Source organism: Hylobates moloch, unplaced genomic scaffold, assembly GCF_009828535.3.
Source record: "Hylobates moloch isolate HMO894 unplaced genomic scaffold, HMol_V3 SCAFFOLD_7, whole genome shotgun sequence".
Lineage (NCBI taxonomy): Eukaryota > Metazoa > Chordata > Mammalia > Primates > Hylobatidae > Hylobates > Hylobates moloch.
The window spans coordinates 80,010,997-80,027,571 of NW_026652282.1; the positions used below are offsets into that span (position 1 = coordinate 80,010,997).

Sequence of the window (16,575 nt, forward strand, 5' to 3'; positions counted from 1 at the left end):
TGGGACTACTACAGGTGCACACCCCCATTCCTGGCTAAATTTTGTATTTTTTTGGAAGAGACAGGGTTTTGTCATGTTGGCCAAGTGGTCTCGAACTCCTGACCTCAGGTGATCTGCCTGCTTCGGCCTCCCAAAGTATTGGGATTACAGGCATGAGCCACCGTGCCCAGCCTATTTTATGTGTTCTTTTTTTTTAAAATGGGAAACATGGAAGCGTCTCTGAATGCTGATGAGAATAGTAGTGTTGGAAAGAAAAAGTTGAAGATGTAGGAGAGAGAGAAAATAAAAAGTGAAAGAAAGAAAAGGGAGGAGTCCTAGATCTACATGTGGAAGAACTTACCTTTGATAGGAAGATCCTTTTCTCCTTTGTAATGGGAAAGATGAAGATGGTATAAATGCAAGTTTATTTGCTGGTGGCATGATTATGGGTGGGGTGGTGCCATTTGATAGTTTCTATTTTCTCATTAGTTAGGCAGCAATGTCATCACCTAACAGTTTAGCAACAGTGTGGGATGGATTGATGTGAAGTGAATCATTTGAAAAAATGTGAAGTAATTATCGGTATAGTATTACTGTCATTGCTGGATAATAGAAAGTGTTCCCTTGAAATTGATTATTATTACTTTAGAGTGATATTACTCTTCCCAATTATGCTATTTTCTAAGAATGCCATACAAATGCAGGCCTGCAAAAACATACAGAAGCATTAAGGGGAAAGTGCATTAGATAATGATTACTAATGTCAAGGAATACATCTTGGGCCATGGAATTTAAACTAGACAGGGAGGCAAGTGAGGACAGGAGAGGAATGATGGATGGTGGGTCAAAGGGCTGGTGGCTTCATTGACATTTAATAATTGGTTCAGCAGGGTTACTTGATCGACTAAACTGGACCTATAGAAAAAAAGATCATCAGTTATGGTGATTGAATTGAGATTTGGGAGGTTGTGTTACTTTTGGTGGTCAGGGTGTGATGATCACAGGCTTGAATGGCAGAGGCTGAATTCAGGAAAAGATGGAGAAGTTAAACTGAGAGACTAGAATAGGTCTGATGCAGATGATGAAGTCACTGAAAACAACAGAAGATAGAGTGAACAAAAAGACTGAGTCAGTTGCTACAGTCTTTAGTAAATGACAGGGGAGTGACTAGGAGATCTGAAGATTAAATGGAAAAGATGGAGTAGCTGGATTATGCTACCTAATAGTTATTTCTGTCAACAGGATCATATGAAGATGAAATATTGGCAAACCAATTACTTTATAAACCGATGACTGAATGAAAATCACTTCATGCATTGTTAGAGATAGCCCAATGAAAATGGATTCCATTGTGTTTATCTAGTTCAGATAGTACATTTAATGAGAACAGTTTAAGTGGAATGACATTTATGGTGGCTAGCCATGATTATAATGAATTTTTGAAGCGTAGTCAGGCATATATAGTACCCTTTATCTATAAATTCATGTTTTAAAATAAATATATATATATAATTATAATCTGTTAAAATAAACCCTTCAGTTATACAAGTTAAAACAGCTTAAGGGATAAAATAGGCTTTTTTTTTGCTGTGTTCATAGTAACACTATATAAAGGATTTACTTGAAACATTTCAGTTTGCTCAAGTTAGCCAAGTATATACTTTGGCAGGTGACAAGGCTCAATAGGAGTCCTTGTGTTTTAAGTCTTGGTTCTCTGTGACCGTGTGACCTCAGTTCCATAAACCAAAAAATCAAATGGTTGTATTAGGTACCTTTAAGGGATCCTCTGACTTTGTTGTATGATTCTAACAGAAATGTGAAATATTTGTGTGGAAATTGTATCTTAGCTTTAATCATTGACATCATAATATTATATGGTATATATCTCTGTACCCCCCTTGATATAAGATTCTAAGCTATTGGTGATGGTGTGATTTAATACTTCTGGTTTTCCTTTTGTTCTGTAATATAATTTAAATAGGTATTAAATAGGTATTCAAATGATTTCCTTTCAAGCAAGACCAGGAAAACAGCATAATATAGTACACTGAGAAACACCAAGAAAAGACTAGTTATACATTACCTTGTATTTGTAAATAATTTCAAACCTACAGAAATTGCAAGATTAAGAATACTATAAAGAACACTTGTATATATCCTTTACCCTGCTCAACTACTGTTAAGCTCCTTTTGCTTCTTCTCTCTTTCCCTCTTCCTTAACCCTCCTCCCTCTCTTTTCCTGCCTTCTTTCCTTCCAATCTCCATCTCCATCTCTATTTCTTATTCAGCCTCATTTAATCTGGAACATTTCCACAGCCATTCTTTGTCTTTTATGACATCAACAATTTGAAAAATATAAATCTCCTTTTTAGAAACATAGTATTCCTTACGATTTGATTCAGGATATGTGTTCTTAGCCAGAATTCAGCATAGGTGCTATTATATGAGGTATCACACCTGGAGGTACTCACTATCTGTCCACCTCTCATTGGAGAAGTCAATTTTCGATTAAGGTATTATGGAATTTCTCTAGTGTCTAATTAACTCTTTTTTTCCTTGGAATTAATAAGCAGTTCTGTAGGAAGACACTTTAAGACCATGCAAATATCTTGCTCCTCATCAAAATGTTCCCCTAGGTTATCTAACATTTATCATAATGGTTGTAAAATGATGCGTTGCCAATTACAGTACTCCTTCCACATATAGCGGTTGGGACTCAGCATTCTACTGTAAGCAAGACCTCTCCTTTCTCATCTATCATTTTTACTTATTGAAAGAGTTGTTATTAGTATGAACTTATAAATTCCCATTTTTCAATGGTTTATAGTTCATTACTGCAATGCATTACTTGGTGCTAAATTTTTCCCAGATTTAGCCAGTGAGAGCTCGCTCAAGCTGTTCTTGTGAAATGCCTACATTTTTTTTTTTTTTTTAGCACTACCTTACTTTTTGACATACAAAGACATTTTAGTTTCATCTTGTAGCTACTCTCACACAGTCTTCTTTTTTAGTGGGAAATTGTACCTGGATGCTAGCTGTGTGCTCATTGCTACTGGAATGCAAGGAAAGGCAAGTTACTTTTAAGTTAACAGACAACAAACATTAAAAATGTAATTAGGGCATGACTTTTTAGCCATATCATAGGATTGTACTTTTACATATGTCTCATTGGTTTGATGCAGGTGAGAGGTAATTTTGAGCCCATATATAGTAGCCTAATTATAATTAATAATTTTAATTTTTAAAAGTAATAATGTGTGAGGTGAAGGAGTAGCAAATACTTTCCCTAACATAAGAAAAATACCATTGATTGATCTAACGGCCATATATTCATACTCTAGTTGAGTTGCCTCAGTGACTCACTTAATAAAATAAGAAATTAAAATATCAAATAGAATTAGACAAGAGATTTTAAGGAGAAAACAGAATCTGTTTCTACCTCAGAAAGTTAGTTAAACAGTAGCTTCAATAATCTACTATGGAGTACTACAGGTGGAGAAAACAATTCTTGATATTTGTTTATATTTTCAACTTTAAAAATCAGATTATGGGGTTTCATAGAGTTTACTTAAGGTGTGGTAGTTCTTTGATGTTTTTAAATATATATCTTTATTGTAGTTGGGGCATAATATTGATGAAACTAATTTCTGCATGTTCAATGAATTGAATAATTCAAAATTCAATTCAGAACTCATACCCTCAGTGTTCTCCTTTATTTTCTGATATCACTCATGTTTATTTTAATTCCTTCTCTCTTCCTAAGCATCTAAATTTTTCCCTTCATTCTTATGTTACTTTATAAGTGATCTTATTACAAATAAACATACACTGAGTCATTGCAACAGAAAAGTGCTTCACATACTGAGTTGCTTTCTGTTGCACTTGATATATTAATTGTGCACTTACTATATATGCAAGCACTGTTCAGGCAGCTCTATTTCTTTAAAAGTTACTTAAATTACTGGTGCTTCCAATGAAGCTGGTGGTAGGGTCCATTCCCTGTCTCCAAACTATTAGACCAGCTTGTCAGATGTATTACTCATTAGGTTGCTAAGGCGTAAAGTCAGAATTTCAGATTTATAACATGGTGACATTTGATGTTTTTCTTTTGTTTATTATCAGTGCTGTATCTGATGGTGGAAACAACTATACTTTTAAATCTTCTGTGTCAAAATATATGCTTCCTAAAATTTCATATTTTTAACCATTAAATTTTCTCTAAAGTAGATCTTAGAATTAATGTTATACCTTTCCCCCCTTTATCATGACAGTGATGATCAAATCCTTGTTTTGTGAAATATTTTCTTGACATATTTGAACTGGGTAGTTTTTTTAAATGAGTGTTGTTTTTTGAGTCATCTTTTCCTTTTGTTGCCTTTTGCTTTATGAATAATCATGTATTCTCACTTGGTTCATTAAGTAGTAGTAGCATAATGATGAGAGTATATTAAAAGAATTTATTTTAGATTGACCCAATCTACATGAGACATCAACAACACACAAATAATAGAACCACGGTTTTTTTTTTTTTTTTTTCCCTCCTCTGGTAAGAAACTACTCTTACTACTAACATTGATACTAGAGTCATCCTTGGACTTTATTCAAATGTGTCAGTTTTGGAAACCATACAGAGATGTTCGCTTTAGCTTAAGGGAACAGAAGAACTTCGTTATGCTCTTTGAGTGTTACATTAAACTAGATCATTGCCTGAGGAGCCTATTTAATATGTCCATCTGATTTATGATTTTTTTGTAGTCCTTTTTCCTTTGATTTGTCTTAACTTTGGAAAAGTTGGCATTTATTTCTATTTTATTTTTTACACGCTCTCAATGAATATCTGTACATTCATTACTTTCAGTAATATTGCTTGCTGAATTTAAATTATTTGGAATATTTTGTTTTGAGTTTGCAGTCATGGAGTGAAGGTGGTAACATGGTTTCTAGGTTTACAGAATGATTTTTTTAAAAGTATCACTTTCTGTAAATACCTTAGATACCATATAGAATTTAGCTTTTGGTCTTATATAATAGTTAGAACAACATGAATGTAAATAAGTTTTTATTCTCGTTATTATTGATTCAAAGAGACTTTAAATTTCTACAGCAAATCACATTTTATCCCTTTCTGGACATCTACTATCATTAAGGTGATATCAAAGACTGAATAAAATATTTAAGTCATTAAGATTTTAATTCTTAATTATGCAATCTCCCTTGCCAGGGCTGTTAACTTTTATAATACAGGGAGGGTAGAAATTCAGCAGAGACATTCATTTATTTTCTTTTATGAACAAGGCTGTATAATTTGCATTTTTTCCAGGTGGTTTGGGGAATATTTAAATAGATCACACAGCTGCTGGCTTGGTGGGTTTGGGGAGTGTGTTTAGCAGATGCTTCCAGAATCTGGAATTTGAAGTATTGTTAATTTTATCTAGAGATGCAGATATCTATTCTCTGGTTTAATTTGTCAGGGGATGACTACTTCTTTGATGTCTTAGTGATATATAACTGTCTTGCTTTGTTTTTTTTTTCTTTTTTTTTTTTAATTGGCCACTCACCTCAAGCAATTTTAACAGCTCAGAGAATATGTTTACTATAGCCTTTAATAATTAGATGGCTATTCCTATTAAATAGCTGAATGTATTTTTAAGGATAATATGGGGTTCTTTAATTAGCTTGATAGTCTACCTATAAGAAGGAAAATGAAAACTGCAGCCAGCTGCATTTCCACAGCTCATTTCTGTGTAAGAAGCACGTATCTGGGCTAAAGAAGTATCACTTTCTTCATTTAATCTGAGATGAGACAACATGTGAAGAACTTGTAGCAATCTGATTTTTTGAAAATCTTTTCTCTCATTAGCTGCTTTGCTCAAAATTAAGAGCTGTCAAACAACAGGAATTTGGGATGCTCATGATTGTGTTTATAGGCCTTCAATATAGTATTTACTGAATGTAAGTGCTTGTTAAAGCCAATTTATCTGTTAATTCAAACAATTTATTGAACACCTATTATACAAAAGATACTTTGCTAAGTATTTTTGAGGACTATAGATGACTAAGCTAGACTTGGACCCTTACATGTAGGAGCTTAATGTTTAAGAATAAGATGTGTACAACTATACCAAACATGAAAGTGCTAAAAGTGAAATAGAGATGAAGTGATACTGATTTGCAAGGAATGAGGGCAGGGAAGACAAGGAGAGACATGGGCGTCATCATGGAAGCAGAGGTAATTGAGCTGTGCCTTTACAGCTGAGTAGATTTGGACATTTAATACTATGTTTGAGGGTCGGGGAAAGATATTTTGAGCAGAATAAATTGTATATTGAAAACCCTAGTGCTTCTAATGTCATATTCCCAGGCAATAGTAGGTATATAACATGTGAGTAGACTACAAGGTTCGTGTTGGAGATGGGGGAAGTAGGGGTACCTTTAGGGGAAATGGCAGAAAATGGTGTTAAAAAGGCAAGTTTGAGCTGGATTATGAGGTCCCTTAAATGCTAGTCTAAGAAATTCAGATTTTAATTGTTAAGAAATTTGGAAGCATTGAGGGATCTTAGAAGCCAGACAGGAGCAGAGCTGTATTTAAAGAAGTCAAATGGAAGAGTATAAGATGAGAGGGCCTGAGAGTCTGAATAGGCATAATGCCTTTGGGAATGAAGATGAGAAGAATAAGAGCACAAATGCTGAGTTAGAATCTCTAGGAGTAGGGAATTTACTATTGTTGTGCAATAGGATATAGGGAAGAGTTAAATATGACTTTATATTAAACATGCTTATTATTTCTTGTACATTTATCTGTGGGACTATTTTAGGGCCTAGCATGAGGGTTGATATCCTTCAGAGGAGATTTACGTTTGCTTTTGCTGGGTTGCAAAACCAACCTAGACTGATGTTGATATTTTTGGCTTCAGGTTTTCTTTTTTTTAAAAGACTCTTGAGGAGCTATGAATTCAGGCTGCATGAAGGCTGGCTTTGGACTAGGAAATTATCAGAGAAGATTTTTACTTTCTCCATCCAGCACCAAGGTTTGATATGGGCAATTTTCTTTTCAGGCCCCATGGGAGATGAGCAAGTTTATTTCTAATTTACTGTTAAACTGAGATGTGATCCTCTGGGGTTTGTAGGACCATTACCTATTACTCTTTCCACTTTGATTAGGCCCTAGGCTTGGTTTCTATTCCCCCATACTTGAGGCCTTGACAACTGATGCTCAAGTTCATCTGGGTTCAGAATATTCACTCAAGGTCAAAGCTGACTCCACTGATATTTATCTCTCTAAGTTTATCTTTCACTTAGTTTTTGGCCTCCAGGTATTCCTTACTTTCTTGCCAGGTTATCTATACATTTTAAATTTTTTTTTAAATATCATGTTTAGTTCTTTTCACAGGTAGTTGATATCAGGGTACATATTCTATCATACTTTCAGAAACAGAAATTAAGGTGACCCCTTCTTACATGGACATGTGACATCTCAGAATGACTTTATTCTTATGTTACAGTTTCCTAAACATGAGATATTGGTACTAGAATACAGAAATTATGGTACCTGGCCTTTTCTGATGTAACTTAGTTTTTTATTAATACTCATTTTTAGAATAGGGAAAGACACTATTATAACTACCTATTGAAGAATCAGAGTGATTCAGGAGGTGATTTCATGGGCAAGAACTATGTTCTGTCGATAGTTCAAGTTTCCAGTCCCTCTTTCACACAATTCTTCCCTTCTCCGTTCACAAAAGAAATATCTTAAAAGAGAAAAGTCTCAGAAAAAAATCAATACAGTCTACACAGATCATTATCTTATTAATGGACCCTTAGTAATGAATGTACATGTGCTTTGTGTGGATATATGTGATTTTTGATTTTTCAGTTCAGGACTAGAGGGCATTGAATGAAAGCTGCCTGCATGCAGTCACTTCAGGCTCTAGGATCACCCACAGTGGCTCTGCTTATCATATAGAGTGACTTGACATTGTAGGGTTTTGCCATAGGAAAATCTGTCTTAGTTTTTATCTGCCGCCAGCAATGGGTTTTACCAGGGAAACACATATGCCAGCTGTTAAGTTTCATGGTAGTGATGGAAATTGAAAACATAATCATAGATTAGCCATTTTTAAGTGTAATATGCACCAGTGAATGACTGTGGCATCTTAAATGCATTTTGTTTATAGATACAGAGGTTGAAGGTCAATAACTGGAAAGGCTGGCTTTTAATTTGTTAGATTAGGATACAATTTAATTTCTAACATGTATAATTTAAGAATTTTTACAGTTTGGCAATATAGTTCTTTCATTGAATTCAATAAGCTTTATTTTCATTGTCTACTATGTATCAAATTGGTACTACTTTCCAGTGATATAACAATGATCAAGATATTGCTGATGGCTTTGAGTGACACACTTAATGGAGGAGCCAGATATCTAAACTAATGATAGTGCAGTATATTAAGTGCTACATCCAAGATAGGGAGAAAACCCTGTAGAGGCCCAGAGGAGGGAATAATTAATTCTGCTTGGAAGAGTTCAGGAAGGCATCTCAAAGGAGATGGCATTTTAGCCCAGCCAAACGTGTTCAGGTTGAGAAGGAATGGAATATAAAACACATTCAACAAAGGTATTCCGCAAAGGTATACAGGCTTGGGATGTCCTGATTTTGTCTAATAGTGAGTAATCTGGTTTGGGTAGAGCATTGAGACACCTGGGTGCTATTAAGTTAATTTGGAGCCAGATTTTAAAAGGTACTAAGTTCCCTACTTATTACTTAAGCTTTACATATACATAGGGAGAAAAAATAAGGATAAGTAATAATATCTTAACATTTTAAAAAGATAACCCCAGTAATGAATGTGTAGAAGAAATTGGAGTAAAGGGGAGAAAAAAATGCAAAACAAAACAAAAATCAGAGTGACTACTGTAATTTCATAGCTCTTCTATACACCTTAATACATTGTTATAGCTATTCATTTGTCCATCTGAAAGCAAAGACTGTGCTTTAATCTTTTCTTTCTTTTTAATTTTATTTATTTATTTATTTGTTTGTTTATTTTAGCAACAGGGTCTTACTCTGTCACCCAGGCCACCATACCTGGCTAGTTTAATTTTTTTTTTCCCTTTCGTAAACATGAGGTCTTATTCTGTTGTCTGGGCTCACAGGATCCTCCTGCCTCGGCCTCCCAAAGTGCTGGGATTACAGGTGTGAACCACCACACCTGGCATTTAATCATTTTTGCATTTACATTGCTTGTATATGATCATGCATGTTATAACTGTAGAATAAGTGAATTAATGAATGAAAGATCTAAGCAATAATTATTGAGGGCTCTAAACAGGGCAGTAGAAATTTAGGCAGAATTTTGCAGGTGGAGGGCAGGCTTAGGGAGAGAAGATTCAAAAATGGCTTGAACGTTTCTTATTTCTATGCTATATATTTTGTTATGATGCCTTTCACGGGAGTAGGGAACAGACACAACACTTCTCAGGTAACTGAGAATGAGTTCATGTTGGAGCATATTTATTTGGAGGTCCTGTGGAAGAGATAAGAGTTGGATTTATGGGTCTGCAACCCAGAGAAAAAACCTGGGCTGAAGATACGGATGCAAGAAACATAAACACATAGATTAATGATTGAAGTCAGGGTAGTGGATTGCACAGGGCAAAAATATAAAGTAAAAAGACTAGAGCGTGGGGACTTTGGGGTTACTAATATATAAGGAGTAGGTAGAAGTAGAGAATACAATATGGAAAACAGACTAGTCAGAAGCATAGGATTGTTTATCAGAGAAGTCTGGTCTTTGAAGTCATTGAGAAGAAAGTTTCAAGAAAAATATTAGTAATTTAATAAATTCAGTAGTTTCCTTTATCGATGTATATACATATGGGTATATATGTAACATACTTAGATTAATACAGAGTTGAATGATAGCAAGGTCACTCCTATCTGTTGTTATCAAATTTCAGATCTTAAACCAGTAGGACAATTTCTAGGAAGAACACTTCATGATTCATTTCTCAACTAAGAGAATAGTGCTCTTGTTTTTCTAGTGATCAGCTTGAAGTAGTTTTTTTCATTATGTGTGTTTATGCATTGCAGTTTCATTGATTACATGCTTTAAAAGGTTTTAATGTGGCCAGGTATTGAGGATGTAGCTGTAAAAGCCTTTATGTGGTGGTAAACTCCAGCATTTAATAACTGCTAAAAATGCAACATCTTCTCTCTTATTGTATTTGACATGTTTTTTGTTATTATTTTGATACTCTTTATTTTGCCAAGAGGTAACTCATTCCCAAAGGTATTTTATGCCAGGGAAATTTCATTCCACTTTGTATAGTAGGCTAGGTTTTATATTAACCTTTGAGTGTGCATTTTTACTGTGGATTATACATTACTGGAATTACTTAAGCAAAATTCATACTGAGATTCTTTATTTTAAAACTGATAATGACCATATGTATTAAAGGGCTAGCTCAGAAAACTGCCAGCAAATAATCATCTTTGCCTTTGGGAAATAGTGAAGTCATTGTATCATGCTTGAATTACCATAGACTATATCAGCAGATACACTCATTGATTCATTTCTGTTCTTTTTGTTAAACCAAATTTTTCTTTCATCGTTTTTAGTAACGTAAATTTCTATGTCTGGTATGCTTACCTGTAATTTGACAGAACCCCATTTCTTTGTATATCTCACTCTATTAGACTACGTATAGTGCAGTGTTTGTAGAGGGGGCCATTAACTAGGAATTGGCATTTACAAAGGTGCCTATTAAGTGCCAGTCACTCTGCTTTGTTTTAAACATAGTTCACTTCAAGAAATGATAGGCAAATATACTAATGGAGGGAATTTGTTGTAGTGGAATGAATATGCATTGAAAGCATATTCATTTGATCTAGGTTTGAATCCCAGATCTAATAGTCATTTGGTGGGCGAAGTCACTTCACAGGTCTGAGCCGAAGCTTTTGTATGGTAAAAATGGGATCCTATCTTGAAGAGTTATTATGATAATTAAATTGTTGAGAGATATAATCTAAGATATCATTAAATAGAAGATATATAATAACATCATTGATAATTACTATTAGAAAGGAAATTAGACATTTGCTTTGAGTGCTATTACTAAATGATGAGTCATATGTGGCAAAAGGAGACATGGAATGTACAGGCAATCGCCTTTTAAATAAAACCTGAAACAAAAATTAATTGAAATGTTAATTTGGCAGTTATGTTGGATTATATATGTTTCTTAAGGCTAGTGACTTGTTTCCTGGAATTCTTTCACTTCATAGGGTAACACCTTGCCCCCTACCAGGAACTTAACTATTTCTTTAATTTTATTACATTGAAGCTGTTTGAGGAAGCATGCTTTTTTCACTAAAAGAACCCAGCAAATTTCATTCTTTTATTGGAATATTTTCTCTTAATATGACTACAAATGCAGTTAGTAAGTTGAAAAAGCCACCTGTTTTCGTATTGGCAGGCCACCTAACTGGTCCATCTGTACTTGGTGTGCAGGGAAGCTTGAATAACTACCATTAGGCCTGCACAGTGTCAGATTTCACATACTCATGACACCGTAGGTAATTGGGTGACAGCCAGTTTATTTCAATCAGCTAATGTTATAGATAAATACTTCATATTTTAGGTTAGCCCTGATACCACAGAATGGAATAATGTTCTAATCCTTATTAGCAGTTTGTTATGCAGCAACTTTTTGTATGCCAATAAAAATGGCATAGGCTGCTGCTTCTGTGGCATTTCCCCTTGAACATGCCATTTTATTCATTTGTTGACTCAGATAGATGGAGTTGTCATGTTTCTTTGTTGGAAATGTTGACAGAACCTTGTGGGCTGTGCTTGTATAAACGTTTGGTTCTCTAAACGATAATTTTCAATTTAGCTCTGTTGGTACTGCTGCATGCTACTTTTCTCTTTCTGTCACATTGAGAAATTCTATTTTGTTGTCAGTAAAAAAACAAACAAACAAACAAAAAAAGGATGTGGTACTTGCTTACTGTCTATGTAGACTTTATTTTGCTAGTTAATTTCATTAAAGAGCGATTCCAGGAAGCTTTGGGCCATTGTATCACCTTGTCTCATTCCATTATATGTATTGATGCAACATGGATCGTTGAACAGTATAATCTCTTTTGCACGGTTCCTATTGATTTTATCCAGTAAATCATTGTCTGCTGGGTTTATTCTGAAATCATTTTGTGCATAAAAACTATTCTTGAATTTGACAATCAGGTGCCTTCTTGTAATAGATAAACTTACACAAAACTGGAATCCAGTCACTTTGTTTTTGTCTCCTTCACACTATATAGTTATCTTTCCTACTAAACTGATCAAGTGAGTGATCTCTATTCAGCAAGTGTTTCTATTCCCTTTCTTATTTCTTGTAATATGACTTCTCTTATCATTGCTCTTTTGAAATTGCTCTATATGATCTGAAATGGCCTATTTTCTTCTGGTCTTTTTTTTTTTTTAAGGATTTAGACTATGCTTGACCTTCCTGCTACTTTTGACACTGTTGATTACTTTCTCTTATCAAAACATTTTCCTTTTTCACTTCTGGGACAATGAACTCCCCTGTTTCTCATACCTTTTTATTGTTCTTTTTGTCCTCTTAATTGGCTGTTCTGTCTTCTCTGGGCTCAACACTTCAGGCATCCTCACTACTTAGGCTTTAGTTACACCTTGAAGACAGAAGATCATCACTTTCACATTTATATTCCTGTACCCTCATTTTTCCACTCTAAAGTTTCACATATTTTATTCTCATAATATTTCCTGAGCATCATTTTCCACATACCATGGGAGGAGGGATTGATGTAGGAGATAAAGTTGTACCGTGAATGTTCTCTTCCCTGCAAGTTTATAACTTAGATAAGTCAATAAGATGCATACATGAAAATTAATTAAGTAGGGCAGCATGTGGAGAATACCTTTTCAGTGCTAAAGGTAGATGAAGAATGTAGTGGTAATTAGAGAAGATTTCATAGAGAAAGTGACATTTGACTTCGGTCTTAATGGATAGATAAAGGTTTGACAGCAAAAATGTGAAGGGAGATGAACTGAAAATATTTTACAGTCATTCAGGAGTCCTGTCATACTTTTGCTATCTTAGCTACTCTTGTCCTAGTAGACTATAGGCAAAAATCACTTAAAATTAGAAACTGTAATCTCTCCTAATCTATATTAGGCACACAGAATAACAGTATACACAATAGCTCATGTCATATCCATAAGATGTTAAAAATGTGTATATTTTGGAGGCAGGACTTCAAGGATGATGCTACCTAGAAGTAACTGTTTTATGTTCTGTACTCATTTATACCTATTACATCTTATGTGCTTCAGTTTTCTTTAAATAGTGCACCTGGTATCAGATATCATCTCTGCCTTTTTGAATGTCTTATCAGATTCAGTTCCACGAAATCTAAGTGGAAAGCTAGATATATAGTTGACCCTTGAGTAACATGGGGATTGGGGTGCCGACCGCCCGCCATGCAGTTGAAAACTCGAGAATAACTTTTGATTCCCAAAAAACTTTACTAATAGTCTACTATTGACCAAAAGCCTTACGTCTAACATAAACAGTGGATTAACACATGTTTTTGTACTTTATATTGTATTTTACCTGTGTTACATACTGTATTCTTACAATAAAGTAGGATAGAGATGAAAACGTTGTGAAGAAAATTTTAAGACAGAGAAAATACATTTACTGTTCATTAAGTGGAAGTGGATCACCATAAAAGTCTTCATTCTTGTCATCTTCATGTTGAGTAGGCTGAGAAGGAAGGGGAAGAGGAGAGATTGGTCTTGCTATCTAGGGTGGCAGAAGAGGAAGAAAATTTATATAAGTGGACCCTTGGCTGTTCAAACCTATGATGTTCAAGGGTCAGCTGTATTCTGCCCTTTTTCATTCTTCTTCATGGATTGTCACACCCAACTCTGGAGTCTGTGTTTTCTAACTGATATTTTAGTAAAATTTTCCAGTAAGAAACAGGAATTTATTGTATCTTATAAGCCAGTTTGAATTTTTAATTTGATTTTATTACAACACTTCTGTTCCAAATTTTACGTATTTACTTCCTGCTCTGTCTCTGTAGTTATAATCAGTTCTTAAGTTCAGATTCAAAGCATTCTGGGCTAAAAGCAGAGGCACACTTTGGTGGCAGCCATGAAGGAAGCAACAATGATCCCCCACAGAGATAGGACTGAAGTGGCTGGGGTGAAGTAAAGGCCAGCCTAATGGCGAGCATAGCGGGTTTGAAATAGTTTGCTAGGAAAAAGAGTCAGCAGGTTGCTGTCCTGATCCAGTCAAATACATTTGCCATCTGCGACTATTAGCGGTTGCTTCTTACCTGGGCTATTACCTTCTCTTTTATCTTCAATAAGTTTCTATTAAAACCTTCAATTTGTAGGATTTCTGATTGTTTTTTAACATAAAGCAGATTTCATTCTATTCTTTATGAGATGTTTTTTACTTTGTACGGTAATAGCTCTATCCCCAGTCTACAGATTTCAGAAAACTAGTAAGAATTTTAGGGACCATATATTGAGGATCCACCGAACATTTGAGTTTTGCTTTGCCTTCAGATTTAGTGTTTAATCTTAAACATTGCGTTCATCTTATATATGCCTTTATAAACAGTATAGGACCCTCTATTATCTAACTCTTGGCTACAAAATTAGTAAGAGGTGCACAGTGGGCAATTACCCATTATTTTACTATAAATGACTAGTCTTATGTTTTTGTTCTATATTGTTTGCAGTAATGTTATGAATGCTCTACAGCACTGAATATAGTATTAAACGGTAGTTCTCACAGAAGACAGTTTGTCATAGCTGAGCTGTTATCCAACAATTTTTTTTTTTAAGTTCTTAAAAGCTTACAGTCCAAACTGTTTCTGGCATTTAGTTGAATAAATACCTCATGGAAATTCATTGTTTAACTGAAGCTACCTAAGTATAATATATTTCATGATACACAAACGCACATGTGCGTGCTTACACACACAGACACACAACACACACAACAGTTGTGATTGTCAATGACTCAATATTAAACTGAGTTTACTTTTTGGATAGGTTTCATAACAAGTTGACTCCATTTACTTTGATAAATAGGTTACATGTTAAAATCAGGTTTATTTTCATAGGTAATATCAACATGCTACTTGCTAACTGAAACGGACCTTGACGTAAAGCAGAGTATTAGACTCAGGAATGTGCACTTTCAGTAAAATATGGTTTCTGAGATCTGTTGCTCTAAGGCCCACAAGCTTTAAAATGACTACATGGTGTCCAAAAGCAATGAAACTAAGCTATGATGTGCTTGCTTAACATTTTATCTAGCTCAGTTCTGGACTTTTATTAGATTGAATTTTCTCTCTTTTGAAGACTCCAGTTTTTAATTGAATAAAAAAATTTTTCTCTTCCTATTTTGCATATTCCAAGTCTTTGCCTGCCTTGATTGTTTTCAGTGACCTGGCAGAATAGGTGTGTGTGTATAGCAAGCAAGAATACACTCATTTTTGGGCTGGACACAGTGGCTCATGCCTGTAATCCCAGCACTTTGGGAGGCTGAGGCGGGTGGATCACGAGGCCAGGAGTTCGAGACCAGCTTGACCAACATGGTGAAACCCCATCTCTACTAAAAAAAAAAAAGTACAAAAATTAGCTGGGCATGGTGGCGCACGCCTGTAATCCCAGCTACTCAGGAGGCTGAGGCAAGAGAATTGCTTGAACCCAGGGGGCAGAGGTTGCAGTAGGCCGAGATCGCACCACTGCACTCCAGCCTGGGCAACAGAGTGAGACTCCGTCTCCAAAAAAAAGAAAAGGAATACACTCATTTTTAACTGCTTTTGATTTCCTTTTCAATAGCAGATTATTATTATTTTTTCTTTTCCCATCTTCTCTACCCCTGTGACACCTGTACCTTTAAAAGGGGAGAGAGGCAGTGGTATCTTATATTCATCTTAGTATTTATTATTTACATAAATAGTTTTAATTAATGCATTAAAATTCACTTATATATCCCTAGCACAGTGATAGATTTTACAAATATATGCAAGATCCTTGCCCTCAATGATACATTGTAATTGATATTGTATACATAGTTCGTAATTGATTTAAAAATTAACGGAGTGTACCTTGAGGATCCTTTGTTCTTTCATAAAATCTCATTATTTGTCATTCTTCCTATGAGCCCAATGGTTGACCAAGTATTGCCTTCAGTGTTAGATTCCAAGATTTGGAAGATATTATAGAGAGGGCTTTCATGGGTTACTGTTAACAATATTTGCACTTTCCTATTTGGGAAGTATTTATTGAGCTATTATAGAGTGTTGTGTTATGTACTACAGAGCAGCTTCTCTAAACCTTGCTAATATTCGGAATTACCTGAGGAGCTCTTAAGAGGTACAGGTCCTGAGGCCCTACCTGCAGAGATTTCAGCATGCTAATTCAGTAGGTGTGAGTGTGTTAGAATTCAGATCACAAGTAAATGAGAGAATAGGAGGGAAGGACAGGGAGATGGTGTCAGGCATTCTTCTGAGATGCTTAGTAGTATAACAGGATAATAGAT

The 16,575-nt window shown here is 34.9% G+C and overlaps 1 protein-coding gene across 1 annotated transcript in view; it reads left to right on the top strand.

The window, feature by feature from the left end:
- The window catches only part of DIAPH2 (diaphanous related formin 2), an 880,788-nt gene that overhangs the window by 355,775 nt on the left and 508,438 nt on the right, over positions 1-16,575 (top strand). The window lies entirely within an intron of this gene.